The sequence below is a fragment of the Protopterus annectens genome, chromosome 9.part0 (genome assembly GCF_019279795.1).
Source record: "Protopterus annectens isolate FY-2018-M chromosome 9.part0, PAN1.0, whole genome shotgun sequence".
Lineage (NCBI taxonomy): Eukaryota > Metazoa > Chordata > Ceratodontiformes > Protopteridae > Protopterus > Protopterus annectens.
Genome location: NC_056743.1, coordinates 879,623,959 through 879,648,993, shown reverse-complemented (window position 1 = coordinate 879,648,993; position 25,035 = coordinate 879,623,959). Strand labels below are relative to the sequence as shown.

Below are 25,035 nucleotides of genomic sequence, written 5' to 3'. Positions count from 1 at the left end.
TTTCCTCTGATTCCGATTCTGATCAGGGATATTCTCTCCCTCCCTATGAGGACTTTGATGCAGAAGAGTCCATACCTTCAGCCTCTCCACCTGAGGATTATTCTTTTGGGGAAACTCTGCATAACATGAGGGAGCATTTCCATTGGGAGAGCCAGGATTATTCAGAATCCAAGAAAAGGCTCAGAGACTTTCTATTATTGCCTCAGCACAGGCCCCTGGCTATCCCCCCTGTGCTTGATATTGTGGATCATGTTTTTTCTGAATCCAGCCCGTCTCCTGATTCCTTACCCCGTGCACCAGTCAAGCCAGACAGGTACTACAGGGTCCCTGACTCTCATAAATTTCTTTACAAAAACCCCGCTGCAGACCCAGAAACAATTTTTCTGGGTCCTAAAGGGGTTAAGGCTTCCACTGCTAAAAATCCTGTACCCTCAGATAGGGATTCCAGCGCTCTGGACAGATGGGGGAAAAAAGTTTACACTTCTGCTACTTTAGCTGTAAGAGCTTTAAACTGTCAGTTTCACATGCTTAAATATCAACAGTACCTCATGTCATTGTTAAAGCAGAAAATGGTTTCAAATACAGAAAGTCCTGACAGTAAGGAAATGCAGGATTTATTGCATGCAGTTGAACAAGTGGGAAAGCATACTCTGCAATGTGGTTTTGATTCATTAGAGGCTTCTTGTAGAGCCGCAGTTACAGGCTCTGTTATTCGAAGGCATGCTTGGTTGAAAGAACAAAGTTTACCTGACCATGTTAAAGTAAAATTATTGGATGCTCCATTACAGCATGATACTTTGTTTGGTGTTAAGGCAGAAGAGGCGTTAAAGAAAATGGAGGATAAAGCAAAGTCAATGCAGACAGTGAAAGATTTCTTACAGGTTCAACCACCTAGATTTAGTAGAAACTGGCCTTCAAAAAAATGGTCCTTTCCTGTGTCAGAGAGGCCACAAAGAGGCAGATACAGACGCCCAAGAGGCAGATCTCAGCCCCAAGGCTCCTACAGACCTAAACAATGGGGTGCTTCAGCCCCCAAAGGAGGGGAAGACAAATCACAACCTTATAGGAAACAGTCCCAATGACTTCCCTCTGCAAATGCCAAGCAATTACCTTTTGACAGCACCTCTAGGGGGAAAGCTAGCACTTTTCTCAAGAAATTGGCACATGATCACCCAGGACAAATGGGTGCTGAATATTGTTTTTCAGGGTTACAGGTTCCACTTCCACACGCTTCCAAAACCAAAAGGTATGCCAGACCTGCCACAAAACCAATGGGTAGAGGCATAAAAACAGATTGCTGCTCTTATGGACATGGGAGCAATTCAAAAAGTTCCACAGCAAGAACAGGGACAAGGATTTTACTCAAGACTTTTCTTAGTACCCAGAAAGGACAAAGCCTGGAGACCAATACTGGACCTGTCAATCCTAAATACTTTCCTGGATGTTCCAAAATTCAAAATGTTAACACTACAGCAACCTCTGCCCATGGTGGGCAAGAAGGCTTGACTAGTTACTTTGGACCTCTGGGAGGCATACCTGTATGTTCCAATCAGACAATTTTGCAGAAGATACCTCAAATTCATAGCAGGCTCAATGCATTACCAATTCTCTGCACTGCCCTTTGGCTTATCTACTACGCCCAGGGTCTTCACAAAATGCCTGGTACCAGTAATTGCATTTTGCAGACAAAAGGAAATTCAAATATATCCCTACTTGGATGACTGCCTTATTCAAGCAGAGAGCAAGGACATTCTTCTAAAGCATCTGGTGTGTGTAAACAGATTGCTAATTTGCCTAGGGTGCACAGAAAATGAAAAGAAATCAAAACTAGTGCCCTCTCAAGAGATAATATTCCTGGGTGCAAGCTTAAATACAACTGCCCAGATGGCTTATCTCACGCCAGACAAGCAAAGGCAACTGACTCATTACTTTCAAATGATGGCAACAAAAACCCAGCTCCCTGCAAGAAAAATTCTGCAGGCCCTGGGCTTCATGGCATCCTGCATTCTGCTAATTCCATATGCAAAACTGCATATGAGGAAACTACAATGGTATCTAAAAAGTGTTTGGACTCAGCATTGTCACAGCCTGGAGACAATCATAACTTTAATTCCCTGCCTACAACAGGAGTTTCGATGGTGGTCCCAGGCCTGTCACCACAACAAGGGACAGCCTTTTACCTTACCCACAGCCAGGCAGACCATAACAACAGATGCATCGTATTATGCCTGGGGGGCACATATGGCATGAAAATGTATTCAGGGCACGTGGGCCAAGGAACAAATGCATCTTCACATCAATCAAAAAGAGATGCTAGCTGTACAGAATGCCCTGATAGCTTTCAAGGACCTAATACATTCAGGACAACTATTAATAAAGACGGACAATACCACAGATGTCCTTCAAGAATGCAACTGCAGTCATAACATGTGGGTTGTCCTGCCTCAGGCAGCCCTTGGTCGGCCGGATTCCAAAGTCTGGGTCTGACGTCGGCTGATGTCGCATTTCTCTCCGACGTCAGAGCGGCTGGAGTACATAAGCATCAGCCGACGCCATTTTCTTCAGTCTTTCTTGCCGCGCGGTGCCCGAAGCAGAAGCAGTTCGCAAGTGCCGGTCGGTCAGCTCCTGTATTCTACGATACCGAAGACATCAAAAAAGCTAAGTACCCCGTTGGGGACCTTTTCTTGCCTCAGCCGATGTCAGAAATTACTGAAAAAGTTAACAATTGTCTTTTTTTGTGGTAAACAAATACCTCATAAGGATTTCCACTCTTACTGCCTCCCTTGCCTGGGCCCAGACCACGACGTCTCGGCCTGTGTAGCCTGTGCTCGCTTCAACAAGCGCACTCTCAGGCGCCGGGCGGAGTTCGCTGAAGACTTTTTCGGCGATAAATTTGCTTACACCATGCCGTCGGATCTTCCGACATCGCAAACTCCCAAAAAGCAAAAAGACTGGGACCGACATCCTCGGCCCGCGTCTACCACCGACTCCTCGCCAAAACCTAGCGCGAGTGCTCCGGTTCCCTCTGAGACGGTCTCTCCACCGCTACGAACCGAAGCTACCGCATTACCGACGACTCCGATTCCAGAAATTACTCCGACGCCAGTTATAGACTTTCCTCCGGATACCGAAACCGAGGAAGTGCCCGAGACCTTTGCTGTAGACAAGGTCACTCCTGCACGTGGAGCTGCCAGGCCTCCTATGGCCATGTCTATTAAGGCCTACACTAGGGCTAAGGCAGCCAGCAAAACTAAGCATATTACTACCAAATCCTTACCTCAGCCGACTCCGGAGACACAAATTATGTCCATGGCTGCTGATTTGATTTCCATGATTAGAGGTTCACAGGCCCATCCTGAGAGAGCATCCCAGCCTCCTCCTGATAAAAGGCCCCGGGTTGAACCCTCTGACCCTTCTCCTTCAGATGAAAAAGACGGACAATATCGCAGTTATGTGGTACGTAAACAAGCAAGGGGGCACACATTCCTACCCCCTATGCAGACAAGCCATGACTTTGTGGAACACAGCACTGATCTATCAAGTACATCTGCAGGCACAATTCCTGCCAGGAACAAAAAATACACTGGCAGACGAACTAAGCAGAAATCTCATGGATTCTCACGAATGGAAACTAAATCCACAAGTGTTCAGCATGATTACGAGGAAATGAGGACGCCCAGACATAGATCTTTTTGCCTCCCCTCACAATTACCAAATACAGAAATTTTGCACAAGAACTTATCACTCTCAAGCATGGAAAGTGGATGCTCTATCATTCAGCTGGAAAGGCCTGGCAGTCTATGCCTTCCCTCCGATGCCTCTTCTCACGAAGGTGCTACTAAAAGTCAGACAAGAAAGGCCAAAAATGATACTGATTGCACCAGACTGGACACGCCAGCACTGGTACCCAATCCTAAAGAGTTCGTCGCAAGGCCCAGCTTGGCTTCTACCTCAAATTCCTCATCTTCTGACACAACAAAACAATCAGATTCTGCACAGTCAGCTCAGAACCTTAAACCTGGCAACGTGGCAGATAATGTAGCCACTCAGACTGCACCTCTCTCTAAAGCTGTTATGGATGTCATTTTAGAAGCCAGGAGGCCCAGCACTAGGAAATGTTATGCAGAAAAATGGAAGAGATTCTGTGCTTGAAACCAGGCACAAGGGCTCGAACCACTTGTCCCTAACATACCTCAGATTTTACAATACCTAACTGAGATGCTGGATGAAGGCTTATCTTTCTCATCTATTAAAATCCATGCCTCTGCCATTTCAGCTCATTACAGTACGGAACCTCTTAGTTTTTCACATCCTCTACTACGACAGTACCTCAGAGGGGCAAAAAATATAAGACCCCCAAGGAGAGCACTACTACCTACTTGGGACCTCAATTTTGTTTGAGAAAAACTCACACTGCCTCCTCTTGAACCAGCCAACACAGCTGATCTAAAATTCTTGTCATGGAAAACTGCTCTGCTCCTAGCAACAACTTCTGCAAGAAGAGTCCTCAGAGATACATACATTAATGGCTGTGGAACCTTTCCTCATTTTTCATCAGGACAGGGTTTCTCTTAGGCAAACCCAACATTCATGCCAAAAGTGGTCTCCAATGTGGCCTTAAACCAAACCATTCATTTACCTACTTTTTGCCCAAATCCCCAGAATAAAGGGGAGAGACCTCTGCACGATTTGGATATACACAGACAGCTACGATTCTACTTGGACAAAGCAAAAGCTTTCAGAAAAACTGAGCAACTGTTTGAAGCATATGCTGCAGGATCACAAGAAAAGCCTATTACAAAGTAGACAATCTCGAAATGGATAGGACACTGCATCCGCTTCTGTTACGCACAAAATGGCAAATCAGTGCCTAAGGGCATTAGGCCTCATTCTACCAGAGTAGCAGCTTTCCTCAGAGGAGTACCAACCAAAGACATTTTAGAAGCTGCAACCTGGATCTCAGTGCACACTTTCACCAAGCACTACCACTTACCTCTCTACTCTAAATCCAGAGCAGGCTTTGCCACTGCAGTTCTGCAGGGCTTGTTAGCCTCTCCAAATCCAATTTAGACCCAGCCACCCAACCTCAGCTTTGGGATTCTACCCAAGTGTAATGACTGCAACAGTGAAACACGATGAACATAGTACAGTTGTGTACCTACCATAAATGTAGATGTTCGAGTGTATTCACGGTTGCAGTCCAGGTTACCCACCCACCATCCCCCTTTTTCATTGCTGGGACTTTTCTGTACTTCTCATCTTTATACTACCTATGTGGTGTATTTGCTTGTAGATGAAGGAAATGTTTATAGCAATATATGCATGTTTTGGCATAATTTTATCTTTCCAGCCTTCCTATCTGGGGGCACCTGACATCTGGGGCAAGAAAAACTGAAGAAAATGGCGTCGGTTGCAACATTTATACCCGTGGCGCACTGACGTCAGGGAGGAGGCGACAGCAACCGACGCCGGACCAAGACTTTGGAACTCGGGCCGACTGCGGGTCGCCTGCCAGTAGGATAACCCAAGTGTAATGACTGCAACAGTGAATACACTCGAACATCTACATTTATGGTAGGTACACAACAACTGTACTTTTCCCTCCCTCCATCTCCCTTGTCTTCTCTCTCTCTCTCCTTACAAGGAATTGTTGGTATTTACTTTCTACTGGTGGTGTTCTTCCACCATAATCTAGCTCCCTATTGGGGGCTCCTGACAGGGCAAGAAAAACTGATGTAATGGCATCGGCTGCCTGATTTTATACCACTGATGACCTGACGTCAGTCCTGGAGCTTCAGCAACCGATGCAGAAATACTAAGTCTCTGGTATTTGTGCCAACTGAGGGCTACCCTGGCAGGGATAACCCAAATGTGATGACTGCAACAGTGAATACACTCGAACATCTACATTTATGATGTGTACACAGCTGTACTTTCTACTTGCTTTGAGCTCTGTCCTTTCTCCTGCCTTAGGAACCTTGACAGTTCTTCCTTTCACCCAGAATGCTGCATGTGGTTGACTAACAACTTCAGTCTTCCGTCCGAGTGATAAGACTTGTGTGTCACTTGGTCTGTGCCTTTAATTATGCACAATGACTGTATGAGGGATCACAGCCACAAATGATTAGTGGACAACTTTTGCATGGAATGGAGCAAACCAGAGGTATAAGCAAAAGAGGTCTAACTATTTAAAGAAAATGGGGATGTGTGTTTTACCTACCCACCCAAACAACTTGCATTATATGAATGCTTATCATTACAGCTCCAGTGTACATTGATTCATTCATTTTACTAATTACCTATTTATTAATTTATTCATTTTTTTTGTGTTGCTACTTTTCAGATCTAACATGTTTCACCATGTCCTTCACTCTAGTATATTTTGGATCATTGTAAAATAGGCTTATGGCTTATTATGTATCCAGCCAATTAGCAAATTAATCTAAATAAATTATTGTTGCTTTCTGGTGTTCCCTGTTACATGTGTGGTTCTGTATCAAAAGTTCAGCTCATGGCTTGCTCTGGAGCCCTCAGGTGATGTCATCAGCAGTAATGAGTTTCGCCTGTGGTATATCAATAAGCTGTGTAATAACTTGCGGTATATAATGATCCAGTGTCCGGGAGTTCTCGGCCCACATCAGGTCCTTGGCAGTCATGCTTCCGTGCTGGTAGAGTCGAGGAAGTATGAGGGGTTGCTGTGCTCCTAATGTGTCATCTTTTAAAACAAACATCTCTTCTGTCTTTTCTGGTTCTAGTAGTTCAAAAGGATATTAAACTTTCCATGGCAAATGTTCATTGTAGGGTAGGACAACAACTCCATTGTCAAGGCCCTTGTAGGAGGAAAAAAGGAAAGAACAAAAAAAACGTGAAGTAGAACTGGCTGGTTATACGTTGGGTAGGAAAATTGGCTGCGCAGGTTGGGAAAGCATTCTGTATCCACTTTTAAAGTATGTGGTACTAGGCTGTTGTATTATTCCTAAAATAAAAGTGTTCCTAGTGCTGAAAAAATGATAATGCATGTTGTTGTACTTTCAAAAATCCCAGAACTACTTTCACTGAGTCAGGCTAGTTGGTTGCTTGTAGACATTATTTAATAGTTGAGGAGTGCTCCAATATGTTTTATTAAAAAAAAAAAAAAAAACATCTGACTCCATCTCCACCCGTTCCCTGTGCTGTGAAGGCTAGATACTGAAACACATTCTGGCATTTGCAGTACTTTTTAGTTGTTTGATTATAATGCACCACATTAATTAAATCAGTACTCCTTTATTCTTCATTGATGCAAAAATCCTAAAGTAGAATTTAGCCTGCCTGTTGCTGGTTAAAGTCCTGTAGCTGACCTGCATGTTACACTGTGCTCCCATTCAGGACGCCCACTTCATAGTTGTGGTGCACGGGCCCGTGCACATTTCCTTTTGTCCCATCTTCTCACCATCTGCCACATGCTGGGTGTGAGAATATTTACTTCCCTGTTTTTTTTTTTATTCTGACTTCACCGGCTGCTAGATTCTCTTTAAGTAAGGGTGAAGCAAAAAAAAATCTTGTCAAAAGGGCAGAATTAACACCTTCTATTTCACATTTTTTTCTTTAAGGAATTTCTTTTCATTAGAAAAGTATGCCTGCTTCTAGTCTGTCCAACAATAAAAAATAAACACTGCCTTGGATGTACATGGCAGTATAGAAATGTGTGGTGTACACTGACCAGGAGTCTTCTCTAATGCAGTCTGCACTTGTTTACAATTCAGCAGTCTAAACTGATGTGCTGCTTGGGTAGTCTGTGGACTGCAAATGGATTTTACCCTTGTCTGCAGTGGCCGAATCCAGGATAGTATCATCATAACGCCAGTTAACCCATCCTCTGACATACATTATTTGCTTTACATGTGCATTTTGTTCTCAAGAATTTGAAGAGATCACTAAAATGTATTGGTTATTCTGTTTTGAAAGTTAGAAAGTTAGTAACTACTTTGGCTCATGCTTTGTTCATTAATGTGCTTGCTGCACACTGATCTGGCTTTTGTCTCTGACCTTTCTTTGTAGGCCATTTGACAGATAGGATGAAAATGTTGAAAGGGAAGGGGAAATTGTATTTCTAACATGGAGGACTTAACAGATCAGGTGGCAACAGCAAAACTAAGGTGTATCAGAGAAATGTTAATTCCACATTTGTCGTGGTTTATTCCCCCCCCCCCCCCCCCATACACACATAGTCCCAACACCTAGCAGACCATTTAAGCCCACTAGGGTTGTCTTTCTTAGCAATCATGGCTTACCCACAGGTAAGGGACTTGCTTGAAGACTTGTTAGTGGAATCTGTTGGGGCGCAGTATGTTGGAGCTGTGTAACCTGTTGTTTTATTTGCTACTCTTAAGCAATTGCCTCAGTCTACACACACACACACACACACACACACACACACACACACACACACACACACACACACACACACACACACACAATTCCTGATATCCTTCCTGCAGCATGTGTATGCTCTTACAGATGGATGTACCTGTTCCTGGAGGCATTATCAACTTGGGCCTTGGCTTTTTGACTGTTCTGTTGTACTACTTCTCTGAGAGACTTCAGATGTGACTCTGAAATGGAAGAGACGGGTGCAGTCCTGGTCTACAGTTTAAAGGAAAATGGTACGCTTTCATGACTCCTTAACTTGTGCACTGGGAACTGAGTAAACTCAAACACTTTTTCCATTGATTTATTCTTCATCTTCTGTAGCTGTTATGGAACCTTTTACTGTAGAAGTTGTTGTACTGAATCATCCAAGATAGTTCCTGGGAAGTGCATGTACCATTTCTCTGGGACTGTGCTGCTTAATTCTCAGATGGCATCTGCTCCTGCTTTCCTGAGTGTTACCTGGTCTCGCTGCCAGACTATCCCCTCACTGTTGACTGTAACCCGCCTTTGACAATTCAGACAAGTTTGTGACCCCAAAGTGAAGCAGACTCAAGTTCTGCAGTCCACTAATGGAACGGAGGATGTGAGGTATTTTCCTATTATTTGGGCTGCAGTTTCTTCTTTTCATGTTATTTATTTTTATTTATTACCCACATTGCTAGTCCACTGCACCAGATCATTTCATTCATGACCTAGGCTCATCAAACATATTGTGTTTCACACAGGTCATCAGCCATTTGCTTTTTCTTGACTGTTACTTTATTGATGTTTAGGGCCCTGAGGACATGAAAACATGTAGTTGTTAGTCTTTGTGCAAAACCTAACAATTATGCATTTTGTGGTTACTGAGATTTATGCTTTGTATGTGTCAGGTGATACTGCTGCCTATAAAATATTTTCTCCATCTTCACCCTGCTGATGCTCTTTTTTCCAGAATGTGGCCATACTGTACTAATTTTTTTTTTTTTTGCTAAGGACCTGGACCATACATTTGCTGTTTGCTTAATCATCCAGTTATAAATTGTACTTGTTATACGGTGTCTGCCTGTTTTAATCAACAGTCCTATATGTGTTGGTAAGCATTTATTTTTAAAAGTTTTAGTGTAGCTTGTTTGTTATATGATATGGCAAACTCCTTAAACTAGACTGCAAACAAGATGATCTTTGATGCTGTGCTTTACTTATTTTTCTTATGAGGTTACCATTCGTAATGCTCTGTTTCTAGTTTGTCCAAGCTCGAGAGATGACCCCGAACATTCTGTAGATGAATGGAAGGTGACTAAATAGAGTTTGTCTGCCGTCTCTGGGGAGGAGGAGAAACGGCACCATGGGCCTGGAATATATTGCAGCTTCACGGACTTAAAGCACAGACATTTGCCGAAATGAAAAGGTAACATCAGCAGAGTGAGTCAGTAGCCCTTCTAAATGTATTTAACTTGTTTTTATGCATAATTTTAAGATTGTAGTAAATGTGAATCTCTGTTTTAGTTTCATGAATAATAAGAGCATTCATTCCTCAGTATCCACTTTATCCAGTTTAAGGTTATAGAAAGCTAGAGCTTAGCCCACCACAAGACAGCAAAATGAACTTTGGTCTGGCTGTCAGTCTGTCTCAAGAGTTGCACTCAGCGATGGCAGGTACACCTTCAGGCATTTTAAGTATCTGCATTATACTTTCCATATACCTTTTGGATTTAGGGAATACCAGAGCATCCAGCAAAAATGTATGCAGACACAGAGAAGACATGTAAACCCCAAACTGAAGGCACCCATGTAGGGAGCCAACCTAAGCAACCAAGTGCTATGAGGTCAGCACTATGCCATTAATACCAACAGCAGTACTCGTGAAATAAAAATTACTTTAAATAGTAAAAAAAAAAAAAAATGGTAGTATACTAGTAACTGGTCAGGTTGGCCTTATTCTGACAGTACCCAGTCACACAGCCATTCATTCAGTTTCTAAGTTCTGATCACCTTCCTTCCTCTTTCACCACAGGATGCTAATTTGGGTCTGGTCATTATTTATTCATTATCATATGGATGCTTTCCTTGTTGGTCTGTGCTAGGAAGGGGAGCATCTACCTTGCCTTCTTTTATTTTGTTGCCGTCTTGATGTTTCACAGAGGGAGGGATAGCAAAATGTAGTTTCTGATAAAAATATGAGTACTGCTGTAGTGTAGGGATCAACAGGTAGAATCCTGTAAACTGGACAATGGAATGGGATATATGTCAGTGTGTTTGCAGTTCATGAAGCAAGGAGTCAACAGCATGCCACCACATAGATAATTTTTTGCACTCAAATTACATATCAGTTAGCCAGGAACTTGTAAACAGCATAATGGACAGAACGTGGAATTTAATTTTTTCAGCCTTATATTTTAGTAAATGGAAAAATACCACGCCATTCACATAGCCAGCATTACCAGAATAAAAGATTTTGTTCACCATAATATACAAACTTTCCCTGTGGTTGCCTTCAGCCTTTTTAACGTGCGTGCCTTCTGCCTGCTACCACCAGCTAACTTCTGCACTAATACTGGAAGAGCTGGATGTACGTTTGTGCTCAGATGCAATTGTGCTTTCTGGTGTCAGCTCCTGGGTAATATCGATTAGCTGTGTTCATGGTGCTTCTTCCATGTTGTAGTAAGAAACAGATGGTTTGACAACTTCTGGCTATCTGTTAAGATGGAAGGCGCTCTGACAGGTACAGTGTCAGACTCTCCTTTCGTCTGCCCACTTAATAACCAAACTTAATTTCAGCATGGGTAGTGGTGTATGTCTGCCTCAGCCCTCTTCATTATTTTGCCTGCCTGCTTTGCATGTGTCTTGAAAGTGGTCATTAGGTTTAGTTGGTGTTGGTGAGTGAAAGACTCACTGAATTTACAGGTCTCTTCCTTGAATTTAGCACCGTAGTGAAGTAGCTTGTCTCTTGCATACTATATATATATATATATATATATTTTTTTTTTTTTTGTCTGTTGCTGTAAAGTTTTCACATCAAGCTACTGTGTGGTGCAATTGGGAGTGAGCTAAGCATTGACCAAGATATCTTTCTGGATGACTGCCTCCTTCAGCTGGCTCTCACCTATAGAAACAGATGGTTTGGTCTGGTCTGGTCAAAAAGTGTTGATGGTCATAAGAGCAGTGGGACAGATGTATAAAAAAAACTCTGCATTCTGAGGAAGGACTTTCTGTTATAAACTTTCCCCTGCTGAGACTTAGGCTGAATGTGGTGGTGGATATTATAACTGCGAATGCCATAATGGCAGAAATGATGCTGCAAAAACTAATTAAATCAGCCGCGACATTGTCTGTGAAGGGCTCAAAAGGCACTGAACTCTGGAACACAATTCAGCCTATATTAAGAAACACCCAGTCTGTCTCTGTCTTTAAAACATAAAATATTAACCTTCCTGTTTGATAGCTTTCTCTGTAAACATTGTCTTGACCCAGGCTGAGGCACTCTTTCTAATAACTGCATTGCTTACGTCACTTTTTAGCTGTATGAATGTTTCTGTCGCATGGTGATTTAGCATGCTGTGAAACTAAAGTTGTATTACTGTGTAAAGGCTTAGGGAAATTTTTTTATGTATTTGTGCAACCTTTTAACTGTTACTTTTTGAATGGTACTGTAGTATAATAAATGTACATTTATGCAGTACCTTTCTCTCTTAATTCTTTCAAATATTTTTACATTTGTCCATTAGCACCAGTAGGTTTTCCTTTAGCTCTGAAATTCTGAAGTGCTTAAGTAATCAGCTGTACTTTTGCAACTGAACTTTCACATCTCTTTCCTGTTCTTTATCATCCTGCCTTGGTATAAATTCTGGGTGTCACTTCATACCACCAAATACAGAATTATTTTCTGGAAATATGGCTCACCTTTATATGCCTAGATTAACCATATTTCTAGCCTACCATTAATTGCATCAGTGCCATTTCATTCCACATAACTTGGTCATAACATTACTAGTAGCCTGGGTTAACAGCACAAACTGCTCAGAATGCTGTTTTGTGATAGCAGGCTGTATTACTTGCTTTAAGTGGTAAACTACAATATAATCAGGTTATCAGTGTTCTCACTGTCATATTACATGCATTTGTTGTCTGTGAAATGAGACTACAGTAGATTAAATATTTATACTTGGATGCTTTCTAATTCTGGCTTTACAATCTCTACATTACCTCCCTGGAGGACTACCTCTGACTGAGTAACAAGGCCCCCTCCAATTATTTGTTTATTTTATTTAAAGGAGAACCACACCCAAAAACTGAAAACATATGTTTTTCAGCAAATCTTGAACTTTTCTGCATTGCTAATCCCTCTGTATCAGAGTAAATGGTTACTGTTATTTTCTAGTTCATTATACCCCAAAATGATCTGAAGGAGGCTGCCATGGCTAGCTGGAGCACTCGGAGGAAACCCATGCGACCACAGGGAGGACATGCAGACTCCGCACTGAAGGCACCCCAGCCGAGGATCGAACTGGAGGACCTCTTGCTGTGAGACGGCAACGCTAACCGCTGCACCACCATGGCCACCCAGTCAATGCCTTTGCCTTCCTGATATGTTAGAGGAATAGAAATAAATCCTTAAGATGAGGGGATCATTTACGGTAGTTTTGCCTCTCATTAGTTGACAACATTGCTGTGACTGCTTACTTTTCACAGTCAGCATCAATCCACATTTTTAATTATTTTGCTTCCTTTGATTTTCATTCGCGGCCATCTCTGGTGCAGCATTTTAAGGAATGTTTGAATGACAGGCTGGAAAATGTATATGAATTGATGTTCTTTTCAAAGTAACAGCTGTAGTTCAGTGTTCAAGTGTGAGAAATCTGACCCCTGTGATTAATAGGTGTTACTTAGGCGAGATGGTTTGTGTTGCATTCACAGCTTTAAATATTGTAGCTAGAATTAATCTTCTTTCCCCAACTCCAGAAGGAATATGCACTTTTGAAGAAATTACAGTGTAGAAAAAAATGCAAAGTCATATACTGACAGAAATTTGTGGCACTGAGTTTTGTTAAAGGGAAAGAGATTTGCATCTGAAAACAAAGCTTGAAAGCCCTGCCTTTGTTCAGACTTCAGGTTACACTGTTTATCTGAGGTGTGATGCTGGCAATCTGTAACTGATAAGGCACATTTACATGTCATTGTTTTCTTAACCGCCCTGTAGTTGGGATAAGTGACCTAACTTAATTACTGAGCCACTCTTAGTAGTTGTTGTGATGTAACAGATGAGACAAATGCAGGAAGGCAAGGCAAACGAATTATTAAATTATTTTTCTGTATGTGAAGTGGTTAGTCTTTGATTACAGGGAGGGAAAAACACTTACTGGAAAGAAAAACTTGACTTTTTCGGGTGGAGTTCTCCTTTAATTATTTATTTTATTTTTGGGATGTCAGGCTTGTATTTGAAATACAAATTATCAACCCTTATTTGTATTATGACTAGAGAGCGACCAGCCTGCTGTTTCTCAGAAAGCACAAATTGTCAATATAATGGTGATTTCCCCTTTTCCATTGATGGTGCAACCTCAGAATTAGTATAAGTAGTGGGGGGTGCAAGGGCACTTGACCCATGCAAAAGCATTTTTTGGTGTGATTTTTGTAGTCCCAAGTCATTCAGATTTTGGAGGTTTCACTCGTTTGTAATCACACTTCTGTGAGGCAATAACAATGAATCACATTCTTGTCAGGAAGCCATTTGTTTTACATTCTTAAACAGGCTAGTTCCACTACCATTTCCAGTGGCACAGAAGGAAAACACCCTGACTATGGCCTAAGCGACCCAAGTTCGATTAGTAACTCGGACACTTTACAAAGTGGGCAGGGGAAGAGGTAGGATGCCCATCCTGGTAGGGGAGGTTTGGGCAGAGCAGGATGCATACAGTCATAATCCCTTGGGGAGGGGTGCTCCCATGGTGCTTCCCTTGGTCATAGGCTTTTGACTGACCAATCCACCTCCTTGTAGTATCCTTTATTACTGAGGGGAACAAGAGCATGAACTCGCTGGTTAAAGTGTTGTAAGTCTCTGCAGAGACATGACTAGCTTGTAGGTCATACAAATGCACCCATTAGCAGGATTTCAGCAAGGGTGCAAGCAGTCTTCAAAGCTGCTAGTATAACGGCCCCTACAGATGGATCAACCCCCCCCCCCCCCTTACTGTACCAGAGTATCTCTGTGGTAGACACCTGCAACAACTGGAGAGGCCGCAAAAGTACTTCACAAAGATGATCCTAGGCCTTAAACATTTGTCCTATATGGACAGACTCAGAAAACTCCACCTATTCTCTGTCTCATATCGCCTACTTAGAGGTGATCTCTGCTTGACTTACAAAGCCATGTCTGACCCAGCTCTGTTAGAAATGCTTCATCTAAAGAAATCCCAATCCCTCCACACCACACACTCCAGAGACCTCAACCTCATTACCACAATCAACGGAACATACTGGAGGGACAGGTTCATAACCCAGAGACTGCCCATGCTATGGAATAGACTTCCCATACATGTCAAATAGAGCACATCACTGGCCCTCTTCAAGAGAAATCTTGATGAGTGGATGGGAAATAGAAAATTTTCCCCGCGGATCACTCCAGTGGGTCTACTCGACAGAGGCGATGGGAACTAATGTCAGGTGGCACGATGCCAGGGTAATCTTATGGGCTAGGCTTGTAAAGGCTCCAGGGCTATTAGCCTAGTACACACCTATGAACCTATGGGGGAGCGCATGGTCAGAGTCTAATTGGCAGAGGCTTTAATGGTCAACAGAGATGAGGCAAAAAGCACCAAGAAAAAAAAAAACAGGCCAGTACCACTGAGCTAAGCAAAGGCTGGTTTTGTGGGAGGAAATTCTCAGACTTATTACCTTGGAGCAGCTTATTAATGAGTGTGTGTATGTATGTATATATGTGTATGCTTCTGTGGATCCCTAGTGATATCTGCATTGCTTACTGTACTTATTTCCTTGTTTCAGTTGAAAGAAAGTTACTGTTTGTCATTTTTGCATTTAAGTTACCTGAAACACATTGCATTTAAGTTACCTGGCACTTGCTCACTAAAGCAATTATATAAGTCAGCACTAAAATATTAAAAGCACTACACCCTCACAAACTCCCCTTGAGAACCTTGTTCCCCTTTGGCCCTTAATTCCCAATACTATTCTAGCATGTCCAAAGGTCAGTTGTCAATCTCCTCTCCGGTCCAGCTGGTGAATCTCGGAATCTTGAGGCAATGTTACAACTGCCTCATGTACACAGACAACCCTCTCCTCCTCCCAACAAATTCCAACACATGTGAGAGATGCAACCATATAGCCATACTGGAGGCTAAGCTCTCTCAACTCAGTACTGGCGAAACCAGTCAGGAGGAGAAGGAAACCACACTCACTACAATTCCAATCTCACATGGACCTACCACGACAGCAAACCAAACACATAAACACACAAAACCATACTCGGAGGCTTTAAATAAAAATCTGCCTAAGCAGCAGAGACCTCCAAAGCAGACACCCAAGCAACCGCTACCCCAAAACAAAATTCGTGCAACACACAGCTCACAAAGCCAGTGTGCCGAACAGTCACAGCACTTAAGGCTAAACAACACACCTGATACACTTGTAATAGGTGACTCTATCGTCAGGCACACTGACGTCCCGCTCACCAGGCTGAACAAGGAGAAGGTCATGGTGAGCTGCCTGTCGGGCGCTAGGATCCGCCACATAACACAAGCACTCAGGTCACTCCAAGGCAAGCACAAATATGACTCAGTCATTGTCCATGCTGGTGTGAATGAGCATCTTACCCTCACCAAGAATGATGCCACAATATGAAGACAAGATGATCAATTTCAACAATTGGCTTAAGTATTGGTGTCATTCAAAGGGGATCCAATGCCTGTAAGCCTGGGATGACATGCTCGACAAGCCACAATGCTTCGCTAGGGACGGCTTGCACCTGTCACCCCTGGGCTTTCGGATATTGGCAAAGGCTCTTGCTACCCCCATACTGCCTTTTTTAGGCAAGGCTCAAAAGACAAACCCACCTCCATAGGTATCACAAGGGATAAGAAACTAAGAGTAATGCTACTCAATGCCAGAAGTCTAAACCTCAAGATGCATGCACTCGAAACTCTCCTTAGCATGGAGAACATCAATATCTGTGCAGTAACAGAAACCTGGTTCAAGGCTCCCGAGAGCACCCCAGCACTACCAGGTTATACCTCATACCATGCTTTTCGGCCCTAAAACTTGGACCGTACTACAAAAGGAGGGGGAGTATCAATATTCGTCAAAGATACCCACACCTCCAGGTTGGTGGCACAGCACGAAGCATCAGAGACTATCCATGTGCAACTAACAGTGGGTAAAACTGCCTTCCAGTTTATAGCCTGCTACAGACCACCCTCCCAAACCCAGGAACCCCACTCGGCCTTCCTGAGAACACTGGAAAATATGAAGGTCTCTCCAAACACCATTATATTGGGCGACTTCAACTACCCAAACATAGACTGGGAGCATTACTCTAGCTCCAACACCCTAGCCCAAAGGTTCCTAGAATTTATAAACTCAAATGCTATGGAACAACTTGTTACCACTCCCACAAGAGGGGAAAACATACTGGACCTGATCATCACCAACATGGGGACTCTATGCTCCAGACCAGAAGTGTATCCCTCACTGGTAAAATCAGACCATAAAGTAATCTCACTGGATATTCACATCCCGACTCCACCCCCTGCCCTGAAAACCACAGTGAAAAACTTCTCTAAAGCAAATTTCACACTCCTCAAAACCGAGGTGGAATCCTTCAAAGCCCCCGGGCCTGTGAAAAATATGACCCAGACCGCAGAATCCTTTATAAACGCATTCTATGAACAACTTCAGGAATGCATGGATCATGCAATCCCAAATAAAACCAAGACCCAATCCTCCAAAGGCAGACGTCCTGTCTGGTGGACCCCAGCCATAAACAAACTATACAATAGAAGGAGGAAGCTACTACATGAGAGAGCAAAATCCCAAAAAGGGAAGGCATCTCTGATCAGTATTAGCAAAAAACTACGGGCACTCATAAAATCGTCTAAGGCCAGCTTCGAGAGAAAAATTGCACAGGACACTAAGGATAATCACAAGGCTTTCTTTAGTTATGTTAGGAACCTGGGTGGGAATTCCCAGATATGCTCAGAATTAGTCCAAAATGACAAAAAATACACCGAACCCACAGATATTGCCAACATCCTAGCTGACAGGTTCAGTGCAAACTTCTCCCCCCCTCCCCACCAAAAGGGCAAATATTTATCCCAGCAGAGTGCTGCCCCCCTGACATCTCAGATGCTCAGGTAAGAGCTGCCCTCTCCAAAGCAAAAAACACAGCATCAGTGGGACCAGGCAGTGTCTCGGGCTGCGTCCTGCATGAACTCCAAGAAGAGCTAAACCCAAACATAAAACTACTGTTCAATCTCAGCCTTACTACAGGATATGTACCCAAAGAGTGGCGTACAGCAACAGTGGTCCCTCTCCACAAAGGTGGTGCCTCAACGGATTCTGGAAACTATCGCCCCATAAGCCTGACTAGCTTGGTCTGCAAAGCTATGGAAAGGATCATCATGGACCTCATAAATAAAGATATTGGGGACCTACAGACACTGGATCCTACCCAGTTTGGCTTTGTTAAGGGCAGATCCTGCCTCTTAAACCTGGTTGATTTCTTTGAAACAGTCACCAAGGCCATTGACGAGGGGAAGGTGGTCCACACAGCCTACCTGGACCTCGCAAAAGCCTTCGATACAATACCCCACTCGGGCATTATAGATAAGCTCACCAGCTTAAATATAAACCCCTATGTCACTAGATGGGTTGCAAACTGGCTCAAGGACAGAACCCACATGGTTAGAATTGCTGGAGCCATGTCAGACTCCAAACCAGTTACAAGTGGCGTCCCCCAAGGCTCAGTCCTGGGACCTCTCTTGTTCGGTATATATTTCTCGGAGGTACAGGCCAACACGGAAGGACTGTGGCTGACTAAGTTCGCAGATGACTGCAAACTGGGCGCCATAATCGACTCTCCAGCAGACACAAGCATCCTCCAAAAGGGCCCCATAGAAACAGACAACTGGTGTCAGAGCCATGGCCTCAAGCTAAACGCCAAAAAGTGTATAGTCATCCCCTTTGGCAAAAACAAAGTGCCCACAAATTACCACATAGGTGGTAATCCATTAAGTACAGAAGAAGTAATTAGGGACCTGGGGACCCAAGTTGATAGCAATCTCTCATTTGACAACCACGTGGCCAAAGTGGTTAGAAAAACATTTTATATAGCCCACCTAATCATGAAGGGATTCACATCTAGATCAGGGGAGGTCATCGTGCCTCTTTACTCATCCCTCATCAGGCCCATAATTGTACAATGCCCCTTTTGGGATGTACCTTACCAGACACCTGCAGCAACTGGAAAGACCCCAAAAGTACCTCACCAAGAGGATCATAGGGTTCAAACAGATGCCATATGCTGCCCGGTTAAAGAAACTCCAGCTCTACTCAGTGGCATACCGCCTGCTCAGAGGCGATCTGTGCCTGATGTATAAAGCCATGTCCAACCCGGAATTAATGGACATGCTGCACCTCAGAAAATCCAAATCCCATCGAGCTACGCTGAGAGACTTTAACCTCAGCACTGAAATAAATAGGACATGCTGGAGGGACAGATTCATAACCCAGAGGCTCCCTTCACTCTGGAATAAAATCCCAGTCCAGGTTAGGCAGAGTCCCTCATTGACTCTCTTCAAGAGGAATCTTGATGAGTGGATGGGAGATCGTAGGTTTACCCCTGGTATCACTTCTGTGTCACTGTTAGATAGAGGCACAGTATACTAACCTCGAAAAAGGGCATAGCAAAATTAATTTAAAATGGGTGGCAAAAGCCAAACACACTCTGGCTAGGCTTGTAAATGCCCTAGGGCAGATAGCCTAGTATGAACCTATGAACCTATATGTGTGCGTGTGTGTGTGTGTGTGTGTGTGTGTGTGTGTGTGTGTGTGTGTGTGTGTGTGTATATATATATATATATATATATATATATATATAAAACATATGTACATATACATACATACATACATACACATATACATATATGCATGTGTGTGTGTGCTTGCTTAACAAGGTCAGCAGTTCTGAAACACACTTTGACAAAATACATGGTTGACAGGATGTTCTTCATCTCACATTGCTGCAGTCCTTACACTTGGGGTAGTCCGCTGTCCTCGGTCGGCCCGAATATCAAAGTATAAGGCTGACGTCGGTCAAGGCGCATTTGACTGACATCAGGACGTCAGGGTACAAATGCGCATGACCGACGTCATATCCTCAGTCTTTTTTGCCGCATGGTCCGATGCAGAAGCAGTATTGCAAGTGCCGGTTGGCGTTCTGAAATTTTTCGTTTTCGGAGTTTCAGACCGAGTCAAAGTTGGCTAAGTACCCCGTTGGGGAATATTTTAGTTTTTTCTTGCCTCAGTGGTTTACCGGATGTCAGAAAAAGTGAATAATTGTATTTCTTGTGGGAAACAGATACCGCATAGAGACTATCATACTTTGTGTATTCCTTGTTTAGGGCCTGAGCACGACGTTGTTGGGTGTCGCGCTTGTGCTAGATTTAATAAGCGCACTATAAAGAGGAGATTAGATTGTGCCAGGTTAGTCTTTGGGAAGCGGTGCAATTATAAAATGCCGCGGGATGCCCGGCCGCTTCTTCAAGAAGCGCAAGGACAAAGCAGTGAAGCCTAGGCTAGAAGAACCGTCCGTGCGGACGCTGGTTCTTTAGAGGTGTCGGTGGAGCCGGTGGTTCCACCGGAGGTTTCTTTGGGATCCCAGGGAGAGACCTTGTTATTGCAGGATGTGGCCTCTCAGGAGGCAGGTCAGGGTGATGGGGCTTCTCAGGTTACTATACTCCCCTCCCTGCCTAGGGTGGTTAGGCCCTCTCCTTCTGTTTCCAAAGCTTCTCCTAGAGGCAGGCCAGGTTTAGCTTCAGTTGGTGTCACCCCTAGTTCTTCTGGAACTGTGCCCAAGAAGCATATGCTTAAAATGGCAGAAGATTTGATTACTCTGATTAGGGGTTCTTTGCCCCCTCCTGATAAGAGACCTAAGGTGGAGCCTGAGCTAGGGAGTTTTGAGCAGGCTTCGGATGTTTCAGAGTCTTCGGCTGAAGACTTGCAGGAGTACTCTCCTTATTCTGATTCTGATGTTACCTCCTGTTTTGGATGTAGTGGAAGATGTTTTACAGAGGCTTCTCTTAATCCTGATTCTTTGCCTCCTGCTCCTGTTAAACCGGATAGGTATTACAGGGTGCCTGAAGTTCATAAGTATCTTTTTAAGAGTCCTAGGGCAGACCCAGAAACTGTTAGCCAGGGGCCTAAAGGTGTTAAGGCTTCTGTTGTCAAGAATCCGGTTCCTGCAGATAAAGAAGCCAGGGCCTTGGATAGATGGGGAAAGAAAGTTTATACTTCTTCCACTCTAGCTATGAGGGCTTTGAATTGCCAGTTTCACATGTTAAAATACCAAAACTATCTCCTTTCACAGTTGAAGTCTAAGGTTGATGCTCTGGTGGAAGGGATTGATTGTAAAGAGTTACAAGATTTAGTACATGTTTCTGAACAGGTGGGTAAGCATTCTTTGCAATGTGGTTTTGATGCTGTACAGGCCTCGTCTAGGGTGGCTGCCACTGGGTCAGTTCTTCGCAGGCACGCCTGGCTGAGGGATCAGAATTTATCTGACCATGTTAAAACAAGGATTTTAGATGCTCCTTTACAATCTGATGTGTTGTTTGGTTCTCCTGTTGAGGCAGTTTTAAAGAAGATGGAAGACAAGGCTAAGTCTATGCAGACTGTTAAAGATTTTTTGCAGGTTCAGCCTCCAAAGTTTAGTAGAAATTGGCCTGCTAAAGGGTGGACGTATCCTTCTTATGATTCCCAGTCTAGGGGTAGATCTAGACGTGGTAGGGGCAGAGCTCAGGGCTCTTTCAGGCCTAGAACAGGGAGTTCTCCTGCACAGTCTTCAGGTGAGGGCAGGGGTCAGTCCTTTCGTAAACAGACCCAATGACCTACCTTTTCAGCTGCCAGAGCCTTCTCGTCTGGCAGCACCTTTGGGAGGAAGGTTGGCACTTTTCAAAGAAAATTGGAGTTTAATTACCCAAGACAGATGGGTATTGGATATCATACACCAAGGTTACAGGTTTTATTTCCATACCTTGCCTCCTTTCAGAGGCATGCCAGACGTTCCTCCTCAACAAAGAATAGAGGCTCACAAGCAAATTTCTCTGTTACTTCAACTAGGGGCCATACAGCCGGTCCCTATGCCAGAAGTGGGCCTAGGATTTTATTCTCGCCTGTTCCTAGTACCAAAGAAGGGGAACACGTGGAGACCAATTTTGGATTTATCTATCCTCAACACTTATCTGGACATTCCCAAGTTCAAAATGTTGACGTTACAACAGCTTTTACCTCTGCTGGGCAAAGATCATTGGATGGTAACTTTGGATCTCAAGGAGGCTTACCTTCATGTTCCTATCAGACTAAGTTGCAGGAAGTATCTGCGTTTTCGAGCTGGGACTTCTCACTATCAGTTCTCTGCATTGCCCTTTGGCTTATCTACTGCGCCCAGAGTGTTCACGAAAGTTCTGGCTCCAGTGATAGCTTTCTTCAGGCTAAAAGGAATACAGATCTATCCTTATTTGGACGACTGCCTGATTCTGGCTCAAGGAAGGGAAGAGCTTCTTCATCATTTGGAATATGTGATAGCAGTGCTAAGATGCCTGGGGTATTCTGTGAACGAAATAAAGTCCAGTCTAGTACCCTCTCAGGACATGTGCTTTCTGGGTGTAAGACTGAATACAGCATCCCAGATGGCCTTTTTAACCCCGGACAAACAAAAGAGTCTTTCCCTTTACTTCCATCAACTATCTCATCAGTCCGGGCTGACTGCAAGGACAGTCCTTCAAGCCTTAGGGTTCATGGCATCTTGTATCCTGGTTCTTCCCAATGCCAAACTGCATATGAGGAAGCTGCAATGGTATCTCAAAAATGTATGGACACAGCACTGCCAGGATCTGGACACTGTCATTCAAATAATACCTTGCATTCAAAAGGAATTTTTGTGGTGGGCTCAGGAATGTCACCTAAACAAGGGACTCTCTGTGACCCGGCCAGAGGCGAGTCAGATTTTAACGACAGATGCCTCAGACAAAGCTTGGGGAGCTCATCTAAATGGAAAGTGGATACAAGACAAGTGGCCTGCCAGACTACAACATCTACATATCAACCTGAAGGAGATGTTAGCAGTCCAGTTTGCATTAATAGCTTTCAAGGATTTACTTCTTCCAGGGCAGGTGTTGATTCTAACAGACAACACAACTGTCATGTGGTACATCAACAAGCAAGGGGAACACATTCTTATCCTCTATGCAGGCAAGCAATGATTTTGTGGGAGACTGCTCTCAGTTTACAGCTCAATCTTCAGGCAAGGTTTCTGCCAGGAGCACAGAACTCCTTAGCAGATGTGTTGAGCAGGCAATTATGGATCCCCACGAGTGGAAATTGGATCCTCATGTATTTCAGAAATTGACAGTGTCATGGGGAACTCCAGACATAGATCTGTTCGCTTCTCCACTAAACCATCAGCTGCCAAAGTTTTGCACAAAAGGTTTCATCCCACAGCTTGGAAAGTGGATGCTCTTTCTTTCAATTGGAGCAATCTTCATGTGTATGCCTTTCCACCTCTGCCTCTCCTCCCAAAGGTACTTCTAAAGGTCAGACAGGACAAGCCAAGGATGATTTTAATAGCTCCAGATTGGCCTCGACAGCACTGGTACCCATTACTGAGAAGTCTGGTACGGAAGCCTCCATGGCCTTTGCCTTCGATTCCACACCTGTTGTCACAGGAGGACAGCCATTTGCTCAATGTCAAACTTCACTCTCTTCACCTAACAGCCTGGCATATTCTGTTTTGAACCATAGAGGGTCTCAACTTCCACAACAAGTTTTGAATGTGATTTTGGAAGCTAGAAGGCCTAGTACAAGGAAAGTGTACGCAGATAAATGGAAGATATTTTTATTTTGGAGTGCAGCAAAGGATTTTGATGTTTCTGAGCCTAATTTAAGTGTGGCTCTTCAATATCTTACTGAGTTACTGGACAAAGGTTTGTCCTTCTCTTCTATTAAGGTTCATGCTGCTGCAATTTCAGCTCACTATGAATGTGACCCTCCATTGTTTTCTCATCCTTTGTTCAAGCAATTTCTTAGAGGGGCAAAGAATATAAGACCCCCACGTAGAGCTCCTACTCCTGCTTGGGATCTCAATTTTGTGTTGGAGAAACTCACTCTACAACCTTTTGAGCCTGCAGCTACTTCTGAGTTGAAATATTTATCATGGAAGACTGCCTTTTTATTGGCCATTACCTCTGCAAGAAGGGTTTCTGAATTACAGGCCCTTATGGCGGTTGAGCCTTTCTTGATTTTCCATAAGGATAGGGTATCTTTGCGTACTAATCCTTCCTTTATGCCTAAGGTGGTTTCTAGTGTGGCTTTAAACCAAACTATTCATTTGCCTACTTTTATGCAAATCCCAAAATAAAGGGGAAAAGATTTTGCACACTTTAGATGTACACAGGCAGTTGCGATATTATTTGGACAGAACTAAAGGGTTCAGGCAGTCTCAGCAGTTGTTTGTTTCTTTTGCTTTGAGTTCTCAGGGCAAGCCTGTGTCAAAACAAACTATTTCTAAGTGGATTGGGTTTTGCATTGCTTTCTGTTATTCCCATCATGGCAAGGAGATTCCAGCTGGGATTAGGCCTCATTCCACTAGGGCTACTGCCACTGACAGCCTTTTGAGGAGTGGCAACCAAGGATATTTTGGAGGCAGCTACTTGGAGTTCAGTGCATACTTTCTCTAGGCATTATCACCTGCCACTTTACTCTAAATCCAGGGCTGGTTTTGCCACTGCTGTTTTGCAGGGCATTTTGGCAGCTCCTGCTTCCTTGTAGTTTGGCCATCCTCCCTTACCTCTGCTTTGGGATTCTACCCAAGTGTAAGGACTGCAGCAATGTGAGATGAAGAACATAGTACAGTTTTGTACCTACCATAAATGTAGATGTTCAAGATCCACATTGCTGCAGTCCAATTACCCTCCCTCCTTCCCCTCTGTAGTTAGAGGTGGCTGTGTGGGTTGGGTTGTAAATATTGTGTATATTGTATATATTGTACATATAATTAGTGCAAGGGTGGTTGGTTGTTTGTTTGCTGTCTTTTGGTTTTGACCTTTATTTTTAGGGTCTTCTGACATCTGGGGCAAGAAAAGACTGAGGATATGACGTCGGTCATGCGCATTTGTACCCTGACGTCCTGATGTCAGTCAAATGCGCCTTGACCGACGTCAGCCTTATACTTTGATATTCGGGCCGACCGAGGACAGCGGACTACCCCAAGTGTAAGGACTGCAGCAATGTGGATCTTCGAACATCTACATTTATGGTAGGTACAAAACTGTACTTTTCTGAGATTGCACAGTCCATGAGGATGGGGAATAGCCCCTTTTCCTTGTTTGTGTGATCTTGGAGTTGGTATATTTAATT

The 25,035-nt window shown here is 43.7% G+C and overlaps 1 protein-coding gene across 1 annotated transcript in view; it reads left to right on the top strand.

Moving 5' to 3' along the window:
• Positions 1-25,035, top strand: part of MBD6 (methyl-CpG binding domain protein 6) — a 613,628-nt gene that overhangs the window by 107,599 nt on the left and 480,994 nt on the right. The window contains exon 2 of the mRNA XM_044083610.1: positions 9,638-9,802. The gene's annotated coding sequence lies outside the window, so the exon portion shown is untranslated. The remainder of the gene's footprint in view (positions 1-9,637; positions 9,803-25,035) is intronic.